This window comes from Columba livia, chromosome 9, assembly GCF_036013475.1.
Source record: "Columba livia isolate bColLiv1 breed racing homer chromosome 9, bColLiv1.pat.W.v2, whole genome shotgun sequence".
Lineage (NCBI taxonomy): Eukaryota > Metazoa > Chordata > Aves > Columbiformes > Columbidae > Columba > Columba livia.
This window is the reverse complement of record NC_088610.1, coordinates 16,720,583-16,739,539: the sequence shown is the minus strand read 5'-3', so window position 1 is coordinate 16,739,539 and position 18,957 is coordinate 16,720,583. Positions and strand designations below refer to the sequence as shown.

Sequence of the window (18,957 nt, the reverse complement as noted above, 5' to 3'; positions counted from 1 at the left end):
TGATTATTTTTTTTCCTTACCTGGGGCTAAAAAAAAAAAAAAAAGACAATATTTTATCAATATAGGTACTAAAAGTACCAGAATTCGCATCTTAGAATGAGCTGGAATTCCCTAACAAACTCACATCAAAAAGTTTTACGAGGGCTGCCTGAGGAGCTGTGCAGCCTGCTGACTATTAATCTGTTCAGCTCATTTCAGAACACTGGAATAATTGCCTAAAGTGAGGAAAGCTAACTCTGTGTGTTTGTGTGGTGGCTGGAGGTAGAAAGGAACAATCAGTCATTGATCCCTTGTATAGTTTTTGAATAGTTTATATAGGATTCAATAATAAAGCATTAAAAGAAGGTTATGATAAACGAAGAAATAATTTTATTGCTAAACAACCAGAATGCAGAGTTAGTCTGAAAAATGTCTCTTCTGACTCGGTTACAAGTTTAGCTTATGCAGGCAATACGGTTGATATAATTGTTTTTACAGAAAGTATGACCTGATAATAGTCAGCATTTTGACTATGAAATTACAATGATATAAAATTAACCTGGTACCTAGAGAAGGGATTAAAACCTGGATAATTGTCAAGTAGCAATCACTGTCAGGGAGCTGCCTTGGTGGTTCTTGCAGGCTGTGCCATTTGGCATTGTTGTTATTTTCAAAGTAGTTAATGGAATATAACAAAGTTTACATGTGACACAAAAATGAACAGACAGTGTGACAGGACGATGTCTAGTCCTATGCCCAGGCCTGAAGTCCTTAATGGGCTGCAGTGATGAAAAGGACCCATATGATCATTAGTTGTAGAAAAAGAGAACCTGTCTAGTAGGAACAGAGGTTGCCCTTTGTGTTTAGTAGTGGTCTCCTTGTTCCTGGAGCATCATGTCAAATCCTGGGGCAATAATTCTGGGAGAATCTCAATAGGGAATGCTCAGCTAATGGTGGCAGAAGACTAGAGAGGTTTCACAAAATCAACTTTCTCCTAACAGTCTTTTTTTTTTTTTTTTCTTTCCCCCTCTCCCTTTAATAGACAAGATAATGTATCAGTGTAATAATGAGTGGGTTGAGGTTGATTTTCCACTGCTGGCAATTTTGAAATCAGGCTTGTGTGTTGGTTGGTTGGTGTTGTCTTTCTTTCTGCCTGAAAATTAACGTTGAATTTTGTTTGAACATTAGTCTGTCTTCAAACCATGTTTCTATATTCAAACTCTCATCCCTGTTACTTGGGAGAGCAAACTATACATTAGCAGTGTTGCCCTCTACCTTTTATGTCAATGTGAGCCTCCTCAACCCCCAAATCAGCAACTCATTTCATCTGAACAAAATAAGGTTCAGAATTACACCTAAAGGTGAGATGCCATAAAGAGTAAGCTGCTAGTTTCTGTCCTTCCATCAACAAAACATAAAAATGTCCTTTTTTTTTTTACTTCATAAAGTCAAGTTATTACAATTCTGTTTTGCACTCTCTTGTTTCTATGGAAACAGTCAGTCTAATTTTAGGGAATACTCTTCACTCCTATCATTCAGTAAAGCTTTACATAAATCTATGTAGTACCAATGGTGTCTGTTGCACTGTCATCAAGGAAACTCAAAATGAGGTTGGAGAAAATGTATGCATCAGATTTGAAGAATGCAAGTGAAACAGCAACCACAACAAAACAAACCCCAACCAACCGGGAAAAAATTAAAAAAAAAAAAAAAAAAAGGAAGAAGAAAAACAAAGACAAAAAATACAAACAAAAACCAACCCAGAAATCCAAGCTGTATGAGGAAGCCCTGTATTTGTCTGAAATAGTACTAAAGGAAGAGAGAGTCTAGCAAGAAGCAGATCTTATTCAATTCAGATACATAGTAGACCTCTTCCTTCTGAATACCTAAATTGTAAAATAATTAAAATATCTAGCATCACGTTCACATATAGCAATCAAGTACAAAGGCAAATTGGGTGAGAGAGACAGTGCCGTTCAGTCTCTAAAGACTAGATAACTTCATCAGTGTTTATTATAAAGATGAAGTTACCCGAATAATAAGACTTATAAAAACTCACCTATGAAGGCCATGCTGCTTGTACTAAAACAGCAGTGCTAGTGTTTTGCATATAAAATGCTGAGGATTAAGTATGACGGAAAATGTAATCTTGTCTCAACTCTCAAGGGACTATTAGGAATGGAATAGAATCATCTAATCCAGGGTCAAAACCAGGAGCAACATCTCTGCTTCTGCCAAAACTGAAACAGGGACCGCCAGTATGAGGGGCTGTCAGAATTTCCTTGGGAAAATGGTGCTTCCAAAGGTTAGGGAGACATGAGAGAGGTTTAAGAATTCTACCTTTAAGAATGGTTGTGTCCCAGGTTTTAGATAAAATATTTGTAGACAAATATTTCTGCATGCTTTAGCGGTACTGATGATACGCAGGACATAGCATTAGAAGCGCATGGAGTGTGCCTATAACCTCAAATTCTTTGTATTGAGAGCAAAAAATCTGTGTTGTTGAATCTGAAAGGAGCAGATATAATCTGTACAAAATTGCATGCAAGGAGATTCTCTCACTGCCACAGAGTAACAGAGCCAATTAGTTAATCTGGTAATAGTAGGGGGCTAAAGAAATCAGCGTATGCATTTGTGCTTGTTGGTTTTGGTTCATGGCCGAGCCCCAAACAGCTCTCAGCAACCCTGAGAGCACTCAGGGTGTCTTATCGCAGGCAGAAAACAAATGCTCATCTATAGCACTGCGTGTCTGCATGCAATTATAATAGCAAAGCTCCTTCAGTTACTTCTCTAACAACAGTAAATGGCTGTAGAACATGAAATCACAGTGAATGTATTGTTAATTATCGCGTGCTTAATCTAATAGCATTATTGTAGAACTAGCTATGTTTATCCTCTTGTTCTCTTATTTTTAATTGTATTATGAACTAAAAGGAAATTTAATTAATTGAATGTTTTCAGTTTTGTTTTCTTTTGGCTTTGGCATGTTATTCTAGATATTTGAACATTTATGAGTTGCAAACATATTACATCATATGGAAAACAGCATTATAGAACATGCAGATGGAAAGGATCTTCACAGGAAATGTAATGCTGCTTCACTTACATTTGCTAATAAGGAATTTGGGATTAACTTTTACAATACATTTTGGAGAGTTAACATAGACCTCAAAATACATGTATCAAATTATTCTTTTCCTTGAATTAATGTGAACGCAGTGTCTCATTTAGCTTTACATTCAATAAACTGAGTAGTTTTAAAATGTTCCAGCTAGAGATTAATTACTGTTAACATTTTAGGTGGGAATATGTCACGTGACTGTCTCCCCCAGTAGAAGCAGACATTTAGTTTTCTAAAGTATAAAATGATCTGAAAATATAAACCATTTAGAACTTCATCTATTCCCTATGCTGAATTGGGGTTTTGTATGTAACTCTTTTGTGTTGGAGACCGATTGTGTAGAGACCTGTTGTACTCAGCTTAGAGATCCATCTGAATTGCACAGAGACGTGAAGTAGCATTTATGCCATGACCATGGTAGTGTCTTCACTTCTACATTAAGTTAATTCACAGTGAATTCCTTCTAGAACTCCCAAACAACCGAGGGGTTTTAATTAATTTTTAGCAGCTGTCCTGTTTCTAGCTGCATGTCTGGCCACGAGTCTCTTCTTCCTTTCTGCTCGTGTTCTAGCAAACAAAACTTTTCTGTGCATGTCGAGCTGTTGCAGTGCTTTAATTCATAATTTGTGAAATACTGTTTTTGGAAGCAGGAAAAGCTGCCCCCAGAAGAGTACAGTTGGTGCAAGAAAGACACAGAACTGGCAGCAGAACAACCCACTGCTGGGAAAGCATCTGTGCTCTAAAAAGTAGCATGGGGATGGAAGAGAGCTGTGTGGTAGAAGCTGTAGTTCCCGACTTATACCTCATACAAGGTCAAGATAATAAATTAAAACACTATAAAAGGTTTTAGTTAATTTTTTCAGTTCTATTGTTTTTCCTGTTTTGACAGGATCAGTGGAACTGATTCTTTCTGAGGGCTGCCATAGATGTACTCAGGCTCAGATGCTCAGAGAAGTCTTTAGACCGCATGCTGAAAAGCTGAGCTTGTGTCCTGACCTACCCTGTGTTGCCTTCTGTTGCTCTTCTGACCAGTCCCATTAAGTCATACCCCTCTCTGAAGTGTATATAACTCTCAGCAAGACATAGCTAGATGTTTGATCAACTCTGGTACCTCTGTTCCCTTTGATGTGTCCTGACAAATGCATGGAAGCTGCTTCCTCTAAACCGATCTATGCATTTGCTAAAAGAGGCAGGGTTTGTTTAGTTTTTGTCACAGATACATACAGTGTTTGGTGGGTAACAGTAAGAGAGGACTTACAAAGCTTTGCTAGCTCTTGGTTTCCCAAGAGCTTCCCTTGCCAGAGGAAGCTTTGGAGAGAGCCCTGATGTTTCTCTGTTGGCTGTGATTATGCTCTCAAGCACCGTAGTACAGTGCACTGACAGATAATCTTCTTAAGTATACCAAATAATGATGAAAAGTCCAACATGGAGTGTGGCCCCATTTGTGCTGTCAGTTGTATAAGTGAATGGCAAGAGTGGAAACCATTATGGAAAGCAGAAAAGAGCCCTGTGGTTTTTGTCTTTCATACTGAGGTGTTCTATGGAAAGACTATTCCACAGCTTCCACCCACCTTCCTCCACCTGGTATTTTGGCTTCTGCAAAAACACCAAACAAAATGAACCAGCCCCTGTCCCAGCCCCCCCAAACAGAGTGTGGAAATCTCTGCTGAGCTGTTGTTAGTTACAGAATGCTCTGCACTTTTATTTTTTTTTCCTGAAAATACTTAGTGGTGAAGAGTAACTTTTAAAATTTATAATGTCCTTAGGTAGGAGATAAATATTTTACATAGCTCTGATAAGCCTTTGATTTTTTTGTTTGTTTGGTGGTGGTGTTTGATGAAATGAAAGCTACACAACCCCTGCAGTTACTTGTGGTTCTCTGTCTGCATCATTTTTCTCTAATACAGAGCCTAGGGTGAAAATCAAGTGAGCTACACAAGAAACGTAAATGCTGTGTAGAATGCTTAAAATATTTACTTCTGAAGTACTTTTACAAAATAGAGTAAATAACAAAGAGAAGATTATTTTCCTGTCTGTAACAGCAGAATTGTAATTACATTTAATTCTATTATTCACTCGTTGATGGGCAGCCTTTTCTTTCCCACTCTTCACCTTAGAACTTGGTATGCCTCTTACGAGGACATTAGATTCATTTTCAGAAAATTTGACTTGTTTCAGAACCACTAACTCTACATCTAAACCTAATATGTTATTTCTTTCTTGAGGAACTCCCCATAGTTTTATTTAGCAGCCTGATTTTGAGAACAGACTAGAAGGAAACTTGTTATGACTAACTGGCCGAATTTCTCAGTAATTGAAGAGGAACCTTTGCAAAAGTAATGGATTATTTGTAAGGTGTAGGCATGTGACTGAATGTGACAACATTGCAGTGACAGAACAAGTCACTGATCTTTAGCTGTGATAGTAAAGGTAGGTGTAATAAATAACTATATAGTTGTTTGCTTTGACGCTGTATTTTAGGAATATGCAGTATTTAAAATTTTTTTCTATGCGTGGTTAAATATTCGTGGTTACATGTAACAAGCATAAGTTAACCCATAAGTAAATGAATAATTCAGGTGAAACCTAGCTGTTAATATAATGCTTTAGAGAATAAAAATTGCTGAAACCTCATGATAATTTAAGTTTTTAGGCTTCTTTTGGCTTTAGTCAATGTGAAGTTGGTGTATGGTCAGAACTGAATCCAGAAGATTTTCATCTTATACAAAAAAAACAAAATAGCCCTTCAATTTCATTTTAAAAAAACAAATTTCTTCTATATCTTGTCCAACTTGACGATGGAAAAATCCACATTTCCTGCATATTCTTATACCTAGCAACAGATAATTTAGAGTAGAATTAAAGGCCAAAACCTACAAAACCTTTTTAATGTTTTCAGAAGAGTAGCATGATGAATTTTACAAAAAGAAACATTGCGTACCAAGCTTTAAAAGTGTGAAATGGAATAGTATTAAAGTAGACAAGAATGCCTGGCATCGAATGGCATCATCCTTGTCTTAGCAGCAGATTCACAGGCGCTCTTGGCTGCCTTACAGACCTGAGTTTTTCTCTGTTAGTTGGAGAAGGTTCTTAGCAAACTCTGTCAAGAATCAGAAAACTGTTGGCAGAACAAGCATTTTAATGTGTTTGTAATACACCAGATAATCCTGATAGATTTTAGTTGCAATCAAAGAAAAAAGTATTTCTTGTGGAACTATTTGTCTGTTTACTGTGAAGCTCACATCATAGAATATAGGACAGTTAATAAACTTACAGAAATAAGGGATGCAGCAGAAGGCGGGTTTCTTCCTTATGTGGAAAGCCAGATCTCAGCATATCAGGTCTGAATAGCTTGCTATTATTTTATTTGCAATTCCAACCAGGAATGTAAAAGAGAAAATTTTACAATACCTTTCCAAAGAACAGAATGATGGGTGATTGTTGTACTCCATTTGCATTGTCACTGAGCACTCACCATAATGTTCAGGGAGTTCATGGACTGATGCTGAGATAGGACAGACCCACAGCTTCTCCACAAGACTCCCAGCATTGGTGTCAAACAGGGTGTAAATATATCCAACTCTGACATATGATGTGGCATAACTGAAGGACTGCAACTCAGGAGATGGACTGTCTTTTTCTGCTGTGTGGTTTAAGAAGATGTATGTTTCTGAGAAATATTTTAAGGTAATTTTGTTATACTTGAGTGTGAGCTGATATTTGCAAGCCTAAAGTATGGCTGTGTCTGTTCTTCCCTTGCCTGGTACATACTAAGCTAAATAAAACATGCAAGATATTAGTAATATGTCATTATGATTTGAAAGGCCCTCCTCTAAGTAAAATGTGGTGTTGGGCGACATATTCCAAGTTATCAATTGTCTGTCCCTTAAAACAAAAGATTTTAATATGTGTGTTCTTGTCTTTGTAGGTAAATGAACACCTGCTTTTTACTTTTTCTTCAGTAATGTAGCTATTCTGTAAAAAATGAATAGAATGGCATGTGAAAAACAAAGGCAGCCATAGTAACTGTGGTGTCCCTTATAGCTAATTTCCCAGCAATATATGTTTTTAACTAGAAGGTTCGGCATTCAGCTTTCACCACGGTTGTCCTGTTGCTACAGGGAGGTTTTGCATATGTTGTGTGGAAAGCTGACATGTAGAGGCCAGCTTCTGCATTGCCTTTCAGCTATCTTCTTAGTCTGTGGAGAAAACAGATGCATTTTTAATCCTTTTCAACTATTAATTGCAAAGTGACAGTGTGTATTATGTAGGTGAAAGGGAGGACAAAGCCTTTACGTATTTATTGTACTTATCTTTCTTGGGTCTTTTTTTTTGTTTTGTTTTAATAACTGATAAGGCTGCTTTATGAGTTGAGTTTCATTTGGACAAGCAAAAAACTCAACTTCAGTGACGTTACCATTATGAAAAATGGATTGAGGTTTCAGAATGAAACGTGATGTGAAGAAAAAGGGGAAAAATTCTTTTTACCAGATTCCCTTTATGAAAGATACATTTGCTTGAAAGGAGAATTCTTATCAGGGAAGTATCTGTGATGTTTTCCCAAAGAAATCACAAGTGATGTCTATAGAAAAGAGTGCTATGTAGTGATAGTTTGCAAAAATAACAACTGAAGTAATACTTCTTAGTGTATGACAAGGCTGGGACAAACAGAGAAGTTTTAGGTTCTGGTTTGAGGATGTGTGTATGTTTACATGCATGTATTTGTGAGAGAGACAAACATTAATGGATTTTAAAGTATGCATTCACATTTCTATTTGGTTATAACTGAAGAGTAACACTAGCCCAGGATCCTATACACTTAATTAATTTAGTGTTAAGCTGCTTTTCACAAATCATGGCCTTTATTAATTTCTATTTGCACAGCTACAAGCAACTGAAATATGCAAAAACCATTATTTCTGTTCATGCATTCCTTTTGATTCAATGCAAGAACATGCATGCATGTTTCCATAGGTAAAAAAAATATTTGCTTGCTAACAGAGTAGCAGAATCTTGTCTGGTGCAAGATGAACAAATTTCACTATTTTCTATTGCTAGCATGTTGAGACACAGAAATATCCAAATTGTAGTTTTTGTATATGTATCATCTTTTTAGAGACCTCATATGTTTGCCAGAACAGGCATGAGATTGGAAAAGTTTAATAATTTTGGAATGCTATATCTTAAATAATTATTTTCTCCAAAGAGTCAAAACCACAAAATGTTTCAAGGAAAGAGCTTTCCAGAAGAAAGCCAGCTGCATTGCTATTTGTTTGATGAGAGTGAGGACAAATGATGTAGCACTGACTCTATGAATTTACGGAGGAGGAAAAGCAGAAAGTCTCTCTAATATATTTTCTGAAAGCTGGAGAAAAGCCAAGTGGGATTCTCAAGTACTTCTGGTGATGAGTCAAAGGCCGTAAGCCTCCTCAACTGGGTCAGAGAGAGAAGTGTGAGCTTGTCACTGGCTGGTAATAAATAAAGGAAAAAATAGGAGAAGGACCCATTCTTTACCAAATGTGTGTGTGGGTGAAAGTGAATCCTGCTGTTCATCTTCACAACAGGCCATAGTATATCATTAGACTACTTCTCATCAGCTACTGGGTTTCACAGATGAAGAACAGATTTATTTGTTTTTCTCTGAAAAGTGTGGTTGAGCAAAGATTTAAACACACACAAAAATGTTACTTTTGTTTGCTAATGTAAAAAAAAAAAAAAAAAAAAAAAGAAAGAAAGAAAAGAAGAGGGGCCAGGCAGGACTGTAGAGTCAGTTTGTAAAATTAAATTACTCTCCTTCTGCTTCGCTTCCCCCAGTGCTCTGGCACCACAGCTGTCAATAAGTGTTTTCTAAAGTCAGTCTATCAAAACATTTAATATCTGCAACATCACTGTCAGTGCTGGAATACATCTGTGCAGTGAGATTTAAGAAAAACAATGTGTGTTAGCCCTGCGAAGATGCAAACTGCAGCCAGCTCACGCATGGGCCCATGCCGGTTGTGCTTCAGCCTGGGGGAAAGTGCTCTTTGCAACTGGGGATGCAAAGAGCAAATGTGCAAAAGGCCCAGCTGGGCTTGCCTGGAGCTGTTTTGGGTGCCCATGCCAAGGAGTGGCTGTGTGCAGCACGTGTGGGGCTCAGTGGTGCTGGATGAGGCTGGCTGGGCTGCTCAGGACTCTCTTGTGTGATGGCTTGTTCTGCAATTTAGGTTGCAACGCTGCCGTGCTGGGTTACCCGAGTTAGACTACGTGTATTCTTTTGCAGTTGCACATCTCTTATTCTACATACGTGTGCTTTATTTGTTATTCAAAATAATTGTATGCTGGTGTGTTATACTTCAAATACAGGTCTGAAATTATAACCGTGCATTTGTGTCCTACGAGAATCAGTAGATCTTGTTGTCTCAAAATACATGGTTATTTTGTACAAGAGATAAAATGAGCAAAAAGGCACTCTCATTAATCTGAAAGCTGTATGTAACAGCTGAAGTACAGAAGTCTGTAAGGTTTCTCCATGTAGTAAACTTTTTTGAGAGTCAATAGTAGATTTATCTGGAAAAGAAGTGAATAGGAAACATAGGGTTTGATCAAAGCAATGTTATTAACAATAATCTTATTTATGATAACTTTATTAGTCTTAACAAGCTTTTATTAACACGGTATTTAAGTGAATGTTCACATACTAGTTTTGATCTTCTGTTGCCCATTTTGCATGTTCTGTAGTTGTTTTCCACATGTATGGTTACTGCTTGGGTAATATGTCTTAAAATGGACTGAGTAGGTAACTGGAGTCCATGCAAGAGAAATGTAGTCTGCAAAAAGCACTTGGATGCTTTGTTTTCTCTCCTCCTGTTCCTTCTGGTGCCGTATAGGGGCTCTGTGTTCTGTCACAGAACTTTTTTTTTGTTTTATAAGCCCTACATAGGCACCAGAAGGACATAAGAATTGCCCTAATTGCTCATCAGTTGTGTCTTGGAAGGATTTAATATCTTGCTGCAAATGTCAGCATTTGGAAAAAAAAGAAAAGAAAGCTTTTGTTTTCCTTTTGTTTTCCTTCTCTTTTTTCTTTTTTTTTTTTTTCCCATTTTTCTTTACATATTTCAAACATTCACCCTTCATCCTGTCAGTTAAAGCTCTCTCTGGTGGAGAAATCATCTGTGTGTGTCCATGTTAAATGAAGATTAGAATTTTGCAGTTGACTGAACAGGAGAGCAAATTCACTACTCATATTAATTAGCTATAATTTTCCTGAGTTAATTTCAGAGAAATTAATCCTAAACCTACACAATAAGATGCATGTCTCTAAATCTCCACAGAGTTGTACTGATAAATATTTTAGAAGGAAATTCTTAAAAGATGTTTAACATAACACTAACACTTTTCTTGAATGCATAATAGAAAAAGAGACAAATTCCGAGTATGTCTATGAGTTAGGTTGAGCAGAGTCATTGCACAGAGTTCAGGGAAAAAAATAAGAATTCTAAGCTTTGAATAATCCAGTGTTCTCTTAATTCTGCTCCAGCTGAAGTCAGTGACTCTAATGGAGCTGCCAGTGCAATGAGGGGGGGTTGAATCAAGCCTGTCTCCTGGCAGCTCGAGCTGGGAAAGCGAAATGGTGTGCATAAACCAAGTTAGAATTCAGAAGTTCGTTCTTTGCCAGTTTTTTCAGATTCTGTGATCTACTACTTCAGTAGTGGAAGAGAGAGGTCTTTTCTAAAGGGCGGCAGACTATACTTTAGTTAATGGGCAAAAAATGTAATTGCACACTGTCAAAGTCAGATATCATAGCTGAAGTACTCTGTGCCCGCTGATGTGGAATGTGAGAAATGGAGAGTTTCAGAGCAAGAGGAAAGCTAACACAGATGTGTAAAGACTGTTCTTGCAGTGTTGGTTGGTGTATTTGCCATGAGGAAAACTGACTGTTCGGGGCTTTATGTTAGAATATGGTTTCCTTACCAGTTGAGATGAGAGACCTACATATTTAGCCTGAGCTCGGAGCTAATGTGAGAATATACCCATTTTATGAAATGCTTTTCCTTGCTTCAGGCTCTGATACTTTATTTCTTCTTGGTATTCTCCCTTACTATTTAATACTCTCATTGCTGGCTACCAACCAAAGAGAAGCAGTCATCCTAACGGGCTGTGCTGACTTTGGCTGTTTCTTTGCCTTCACTTCTAACACCTTTTTGTTGCTTCAGTTTCTCACTGTTTCTTTATCTCAGATTATTAAGAGTGATCAGGAAGTCCAAACTATCACTGATGGATTCCTTTAGAGATAAATATATTTGGGAAAACAAACAAATCCCACAAAACAAACAAACTCAAAATAACCTGTACATATGTTTATGGCTAGCTCCTCTTGATTGTAACATTAAAGAACACTGAAAGCCATTGCAATAAAAGACTAGGAATTACAATTACCTTGCAGTTTTCTGCACTTCTAGTACTAAACCAGTACTCTGTATCTACATAAATCAGCCAGTTACTAAAAGCCCTAGGAGAAAGGGACTGATGGAGCTCTAGAACAGAAGCGTATTAGGGCCCCACTGTTTTCCTGTTTATTTTTGCACAATCACAAAAGAATAAGCATTTTAGATAGTCAAAGAACATATGTCATTGATTCACCTTTCTTTTTTTCTTTTCCCCCATATTTTTGACTTACTTTTCTTCTGCTGCCAGGTCAATTACAGGAATATTATTGAATATTACTCTTCTCTCCAGTAGAGGTTATCCCTTATTTGAAACAAAAGTCTTGTACTTCCATGTAACCGTGGCAGAATCCCTGTGCATGCCTTTTGGGGTTTTTTTCGTTGGTGGTGGTTTGGCTTTTTTTTTTTTGACCATTAGCTTTTTTATATTCTGACTCATAAATCACAGAAGGGGTAAGAGACAAATGTGTTTATACTGTTATCCTTACATAGTGCAACATGAATTGGGCTTTTGGATAATGCAAATATATGTATTCCCTGGGAATTGTTCTGCTCCTCATGAAGACTTGGTCATTTTCAATTTAAAAGACATTGTTTCTGTGCTTTGGACCTGTGTTCTGGTGGCCTGAATCATGTTTCTTCACTGATGCCTTGTTGTTTTGGCTAGGGGATTGAGTAATACTGCCATCCCAGTTAGCTAGGGAAGAAGCTTAGGTCTGATATTCAGCTTTTGACACCTGATCAGATAAATCAGTTCAGAACAACTGAGATTCTGCCTGCTGGGCTAGGGTTGCAGGAGCTGCTGCTATTTTAGGATGATACACAGTAGATTTAGCATACTGATGGCAGCACTGCAACTGGCAGTGAGTCAAGTTATCTCTTCTAGGAAAGGTGGTTTCAGGTATCTGAAACCAGCACACCCCTACATTATTTTTAGCTTTTAATGCATGCAAAATGATGGTGAAAAATTATACTAAAGTTGTAAACTTAAAGTGGATCACAGGGATCCCTTCTTTGTGTGTATGAGCTAAATACTAATCCCTTAATGGTATTAATCTTCTAAAGCAGCAGCAAGCAGGTCTGGTGTCCAGGATGTGTTGGCATCTAGTATCTGCTGTAAGAGGCTAGCAAAGTGGTGTTAATCTGTGCCAGTTTTTCCGTGCACACTTTGCTTCTCTACCATATTAGCAGGGTTATTAGGCACATACATTGATGCTTTTAGCTAACACTGTGTACACTCTATGGGGAAAACAGCAATAGTTAAAAAATACTTCTATGATTTAATTTTCTTGGGCTTTGCTTCATTTTTTTTGTTTGTTTTTTTTTTTTTTTCTTGATGGAGTACAAGAATGTTACAACATGCTATCCAGTGTCCTGAACAAACAGACTGAGTTTGTTAATGAACATGCATAGGAACAACAGATTATTCTAGTGTTAATTAGACCTCTGTTTCCTCATGTTAATTGCAGGGTCAAATCAGGCAACTCAGCTGCTTGAAACTCTGATTTGTAGGAGATTTGCACGATTTCGGGCAACCTAGATTTAAGCAGCTGAGTGACAATACCTGTAACTGCAGATAGCCCTGACCAAAAGAGGTGATCATTGTATAGAAAAAATGAGCATGAACAAAAAACCCCTCCTATCATCAACATTCAAAGTTATTCCTCTGTTGAAAGGGAACATATGGTTTGCAACTTGGATCTACTTCTCAATGTCTTGAAAAAAGAACCATAAGAACGAGCAGTTACAGTAGGACAGGAGAAAGGCACATAAAAACCCAGGCATTGTTGGACAGAATAATTAAGACTCGAATTTGTCTTCATACAAGAGTAGTTAGAGAAAAGTTATTTGGTCTGATGCACTCTCTGAAGGCAGAATTGTCACATATCAAAGACAAACTTGCACAACCTTTACAAATCTTGCTGGTTGGCTGGCATGTAAATTTTTTGTTATTTGAGTCTGCTTTGGAAGCAAAAATTATTAATATATCTATAGGTGGGAAACCATCTTTCCATTCGTCTCTTGTCACGTACTGTCTGTGACACCCAGAGCATGTAGTACTTATCTGTCGATGAACTCTGCTGTTAAAAATATGTTGAAGACAAGCTACAAGAAGATACAAGAAAGTATCTTTTAGTATGGCAGTTAGAGGAAGGTGCTTACGGAATTTGAGCTGCTTCACCTTAAATCTAACTGAATAGGGCAAGAGCAGAGAATGTATATGACACAAACTTCACTGCAGGTGCTCAAAGACCCTAATCTGTTTGCTAATTCATACAATTAGGAAGACACAAGCGAAATGGCAGGTGTAAGGAAGCATGGAGGATAGGAGGAAAAGAAAGAGGTTAAGCTCTTTGCAGGAGCTGAATCTAGGATGTGGCAATGGATGTTCTGTTTCTTCAAAAGAGGGACAAAAATTACAGCACGTCACCCTTGGGAAGGGAAAGGGAGAGGAAGAATCCATGAGACACCTTCTACCCCTGCTGCCCCATCGTGTTTCCCAAAAATGTTATTTGCACCCAGGAACACTGGTGATCTTCCCAGTCCCCCACCTTTGCTCACCAGAGCCTGTTCTGCAGAGCATCCTTGAGGCAGGAAAATCAGTTGTGCTGCCAAGTAAAGTAGTGCTGACTGGGGTTGAACAACCCAGTGTTGCTGTACCAGATCATGCCTGAGGAGAGCTATTTGCTGCCCACTCCTGCTGCTTCTAGCAAATTATTGCCTCTCCTCACGTCTGAGAGTAAGAAGAGTTGTTCAGTGTGGCACTTGTGGTAAAAGCAGAATTTTATGCCGTATTTTATGTATCTAACTTTGAACTTCTGCAAAATGTAATTACCAGTTCATAATTCAGCAAAATATTTGAAAATTCTAGGACCATGTTAGTTCTCTACACTGCTAACTGAATCTGTTGAATGTGTGTTACAGGTATCCTTAACGCTACATGTGCTACTCTTCAGTCATGACAGAACAGAATTGAAACTCATGCCTAAATAAGGTGAGTCATCACTGTTTAGATCATATGCAACACTGTGGGTCTACTTTAATGCTGAACCGTATGCTTATGAACCAACTGTCAAATAACCAAGGGCTCAACTATGTGTACATTTTTGGGATAATGTTTTGGGTAAACTGTGTCCCTAAAAGAAGATGGAATGTCAGCAGATAGAAACAGAAGATGAAAAAAGATTGTTAACTATTCCGGTAGTGGACTTCTTGTACTAATCATCTTTCACGGTTTACCGGGCAGAACCTGAGGTAAAAATACAACGTTGAGGCCTTGCTATCTATATATGCATATGCTTCAACCGTGCTCATTGTCCTGTTAAGGTGAATTAAAACTCTTCGTAAGACACGTTACAAATCAGATTTTGTTCCATACGCATAAGGGGCTCATTAGCAGAATGACTGCCTGGGTGGCAGGTGATGCTCAGAAGCATTTGATTATCTATTCCTAACATATTTTCAGGCAGCAAGAAGCATTGTATAGGGTCAATGTGGGACATGTGACCAGCTTGCCATAATTTTTTTGCTTTCTAAGGGTCTCTGGAGTGAATTAATAAGGCTTTTGTTTAATTATAGTGTTGCTGTTCAATATTTTTTTTTTGAAATTTCATCATAATACGGTGTTCTGTGTCAAAAGTGAAGTGTATCAAGTAAAATAATATTGTAAATAAAACTAAAAGCTTAATTCAGGCTAATGATAAATCAGCAAAGTTTTTATGAGTTGACTTTAATTTGCTTTTATCCCCCTTTTAATTAATTTCTAACTCTTTTTTTTCCCATTCATTTCACTGAAAGGGCTGTATCTACTAGGTAGAAATCACAGAAAATTATCAACAGGGAGATGTAAGATTATTGCTGACTGTGACAAGTTTAGAAGATTTATCTGGGGGATTGTTATACCTGGAGGCACTGCAGGCTGGAATTGTTCTTGCCTCAGTACTCTCAGAGATTAAAGAAGGAAATCCCATCACTTTTGAAGATTTGCTGTTTTCCTCTTCATATAATGGTAATTACTTAGAGCATATAGTAGGAGATAGGTCTGAACCACAGATCTGAAATTTGAGAAAAAGTTTCATCTGGGTCAAAATTTTGTTTCTACTTCAGCTATACAAAAGGACAGTGAAAGCTATATTGGCCTTCAGCTTTTTCATAGAGGTGAAAAAGTTGGTTGGATTAAATGGAGGGCCTTTCTTTCTAATGTGACTGGAGTGATTCCTCTTCATTGACTAAATAGGAAGATTTTTCTTATTTAATTTAAGGTTTGTAAGGTAAAGGAAATAAAAAGTATGGTGAGATCAGCTAGGAGAACATGTAATACCACAGTACTTTTTCTCCTTGAAGTACAGTTCTTATTTTTGAAACTGTTTGCTTGTTTAATTATCTTTTAAATTAATCCTTAATTTATACAGTCATTACTGAATCACAGCAAGAGACCATACAGGATGCATCACATATTGATTTAGCATGCTGCCATACTGCGATACCCTTGTTACTGTGTTTGACTTTTGATCTTATCCCTGCCAACTCAGACCTGACACTGTAACATTCTAGCATAGCATATCATGTGTTTTGTCATCTCTTAGATAAATTTAGAACTACTTAGGATGTCTCTCAGGGTTTCATTGCTGTCTGCTGTTATGAGGTAATCCTGCAGTCCATTCAAGTTTTCACATGGCACAGATTCGTGGCAATATTTTCTGAAGAGAATAAAATGCACCAGATTAAATGAGGTGTTGCAAGTGTGTGTGTTCCTCAGAATGTCTACCAGAATTAAGGGCTTAGCTCAGATGTACAAGTTACTGTACTCAGAAATATTGGTACAAATGAATCCAGAACTCCTGTATTCTACTATTTTTCCAAGCTACAGGAGCTTGCTGCCAGGAGCATCCATTTTATTTGATCTGCTTTGCAGCAGAATTTGAAATACAAAGAAACAAATTATAAAAAATATGTCATAGAAATAAATCAGTTGCAAAAAAAAGTGGGACCTGTTAAAATTCCTGTAGCAATCCTATAAAATTTTTTCTTTACTGATTTCTGTGTAGGAACAACAGAATTCTTGATTGCCCCATGTTCCCTGAATTTGCTCTACAAATACACTGAAGAGTCTGTTATAATTGAAGTAAAGGTGCAAGAGTTATCTACTCATAAGTACCCATGTTTATGTAAACCAAGTGACAGTTTAGACACATTTATTGTTTAATTTCTAATCTATGAACAAAAGTAATGCTGTTTGAAGATCAGCAAAGTATTTTTTACCTTTGTAAGTAAATATTTGTTGGTGTATAAAGGAAGTACTTGATAATAAGGCAAATATTTCTAGGTACTCTAGTTGGATTTTTTTGTTTGTTTGATTTATTTGTTTATTTATTTAATTCTGATGAAAACACAGATCAGGGCTTTGGAACAAGTTTGCTGTGTTTGTTTCACATTAAGTTACCCTGTAGATTAGCAGTATGAAAAACTGTTTGAATGCTGTACAGTAGTCTATATCACAAGAGGAAAGATATATCTTGTACAGTATTTTCTATAAAAGCTGGATCAAATGTCCATGAACTACTTGCCACATTTCGAAGCCTATTTAAAACCTCTGTTCTTTGATGGTCATTTTTCATAATGGGGTCAAACAACTTCAGCTTTGCTGAGCAGCCATCTCCTTGATAAACAGTGATTCTCCTCCAACTACTAAGTAATAATATTCTCTACTAAGCTTCCAGAAGCTGTATTTTTAACATCTATTGTATATCCTTAGGAGTGCAGGAGGCTGAAACACTAGTGGTATCCGAGACGATACGACACTGTAGACATGACGCTTGGCTTGACGGGTTTTGGATTAAAAAATCCAACCAAACAAACAAAAAGCTCAGCAGCAGAAAAACAGGTCAGAACTTGATGAGTTTCAAACTGAAGATGTCTCTATGAAATTGTTTTACACCTGTGGTGCACCATGGGTCAGACTTTTGCTTTTTTTTCTGTTGTTGAACAAACTCTGTCTTTAATTGTGTAACAGTGTTCTCACTATGAGTTACACAGCTCTTCACTGTTCCTCCCATCTGGCTCAAATACCTATCAGATTAAGTCTTTTCAGAAGAACATTCCATCTCAATTGAAAGACAAGTAGAAAGAATGAATTACACCTGTATAACGCCCTGGTGGAGGGAGTAAAAATGAAAATATATATCATGGGCAAACCAAGTCTTCTTCAAATATTTTAGGAGCCCTAACACAGTATTTAAAAACAGACTTTCAAGGACTTTTCCAGCAACAGCTATTTGCATAAAGGAACATGATAAAAAAAAGACAAAAAAGAATCCACAGGTTTTTGACACTGCTCATGTAAGGTCATAGTTCTTGTAAATTTTCTTGGACAGTCTTTCCATTCAGTGTCAGGCTTTGGATTATACTGGCATTTAAACAGTAGAACTTAAAAATCAGGAAAAATAACTGTGCTGTTTAATTATGTATATAATATATCAACAACAACAAAAACTTGAGACAGATCTTTGCATCTATTAAAAATAATAAAACCAAATAAACTTGCTGGATTAACAAGAAGAAGAAGAAGCAAAAGAAAAAAACTGAAGTAAAATCATTTGATCATGATTGTCATTTTACATTTTCACATACTGTGGGAGTTCTTAGTCCTTGCATATGTTCAGCCCAATGAAGAGTGTGCATCTCAGTCCACCTTTCAAGATGAAATATGTATTGATTTAAAAGGTGAGATGCAAGAAACCCGAACAGTACACCAGGGAGCAGCTGCTGGTTTGAGAGGAAAGGTGGGAGAAATCTGGAGAGAGCAAATTAACAGTGAATTGGAAAACTATCATATGCACGTGCACAGTCAATATTGTCAAAGTAATTATATTAGGGGTGTCTTGCAGTAGCAATTTGATGAACAAGGCAACATTATACCGGTCATATAACCAGAAAAGGCTGTTGTTGAGAGGTTTGTTGAGAACTTGAGTTCTGGGAAGACAATCAGGAATGTGTTAGAATACTTCTTAGACTTTTTTTTTTTTTTTTTTTCTCTAGCCTACATTAGTGTGAGAAAATCTTGGGAAGCATGAAATTCTTCCAAGAGAGGGAAAGTCTTTGTCTCTTAACCCTCCTGTTGTCCTCTCCTTTCCTCTTCATCCTCTGCTAGTAGCAGCCCATGACTTGGACAAAGCAGTAACAGGCACCTTCTTGGCTTCATGCTCTGAACAAGTCCCTGTTTCTGTAACTCTCTCCCCTGCTTTGCTTTCCCTCCTTTGAAAGGAATCAAATGCAAACTATTTGCTTTTGGGAGTCTTCTTGAAACTTTCCTGCCCTGAGGTTTAACACTTGAAAATTAATTCTTTTAGTTCACATTTTAGGGGGGCTTTTCCACATCTCTGATGATTCCTGGCAGTACTATTAGTTTAGACTCTGGGTTTTTTTGTACTTTTA

At 37.2% G+C, this 18,957-nt stretch overlaps 1 long non-coding RNA gene across 5 annotated transcripts in view; it reads left to right on the top strand.

Annotated features, from left to right (window-relative positions):
* The window catches only part of LOC110361139 (uncharacterized), a 165,967-nt gene that overhangs the window by 47,863 nt on the left and 99,147 nt on the right, over positions 1–18,957 (top strand). For all 5 annotated transcript variants that reach the window (XR_010474703.1, XR_010474698.1, XR_010474702.1 and 2 more), the window contains exon 2: positions 14,449–14,518. This is a non-coding gene — a long non-coding RNA (uncharacterized LOC110361139). The remainder of the gene's footprint in view (positions 1–14,448; positions 14,519–18,957) is intronic.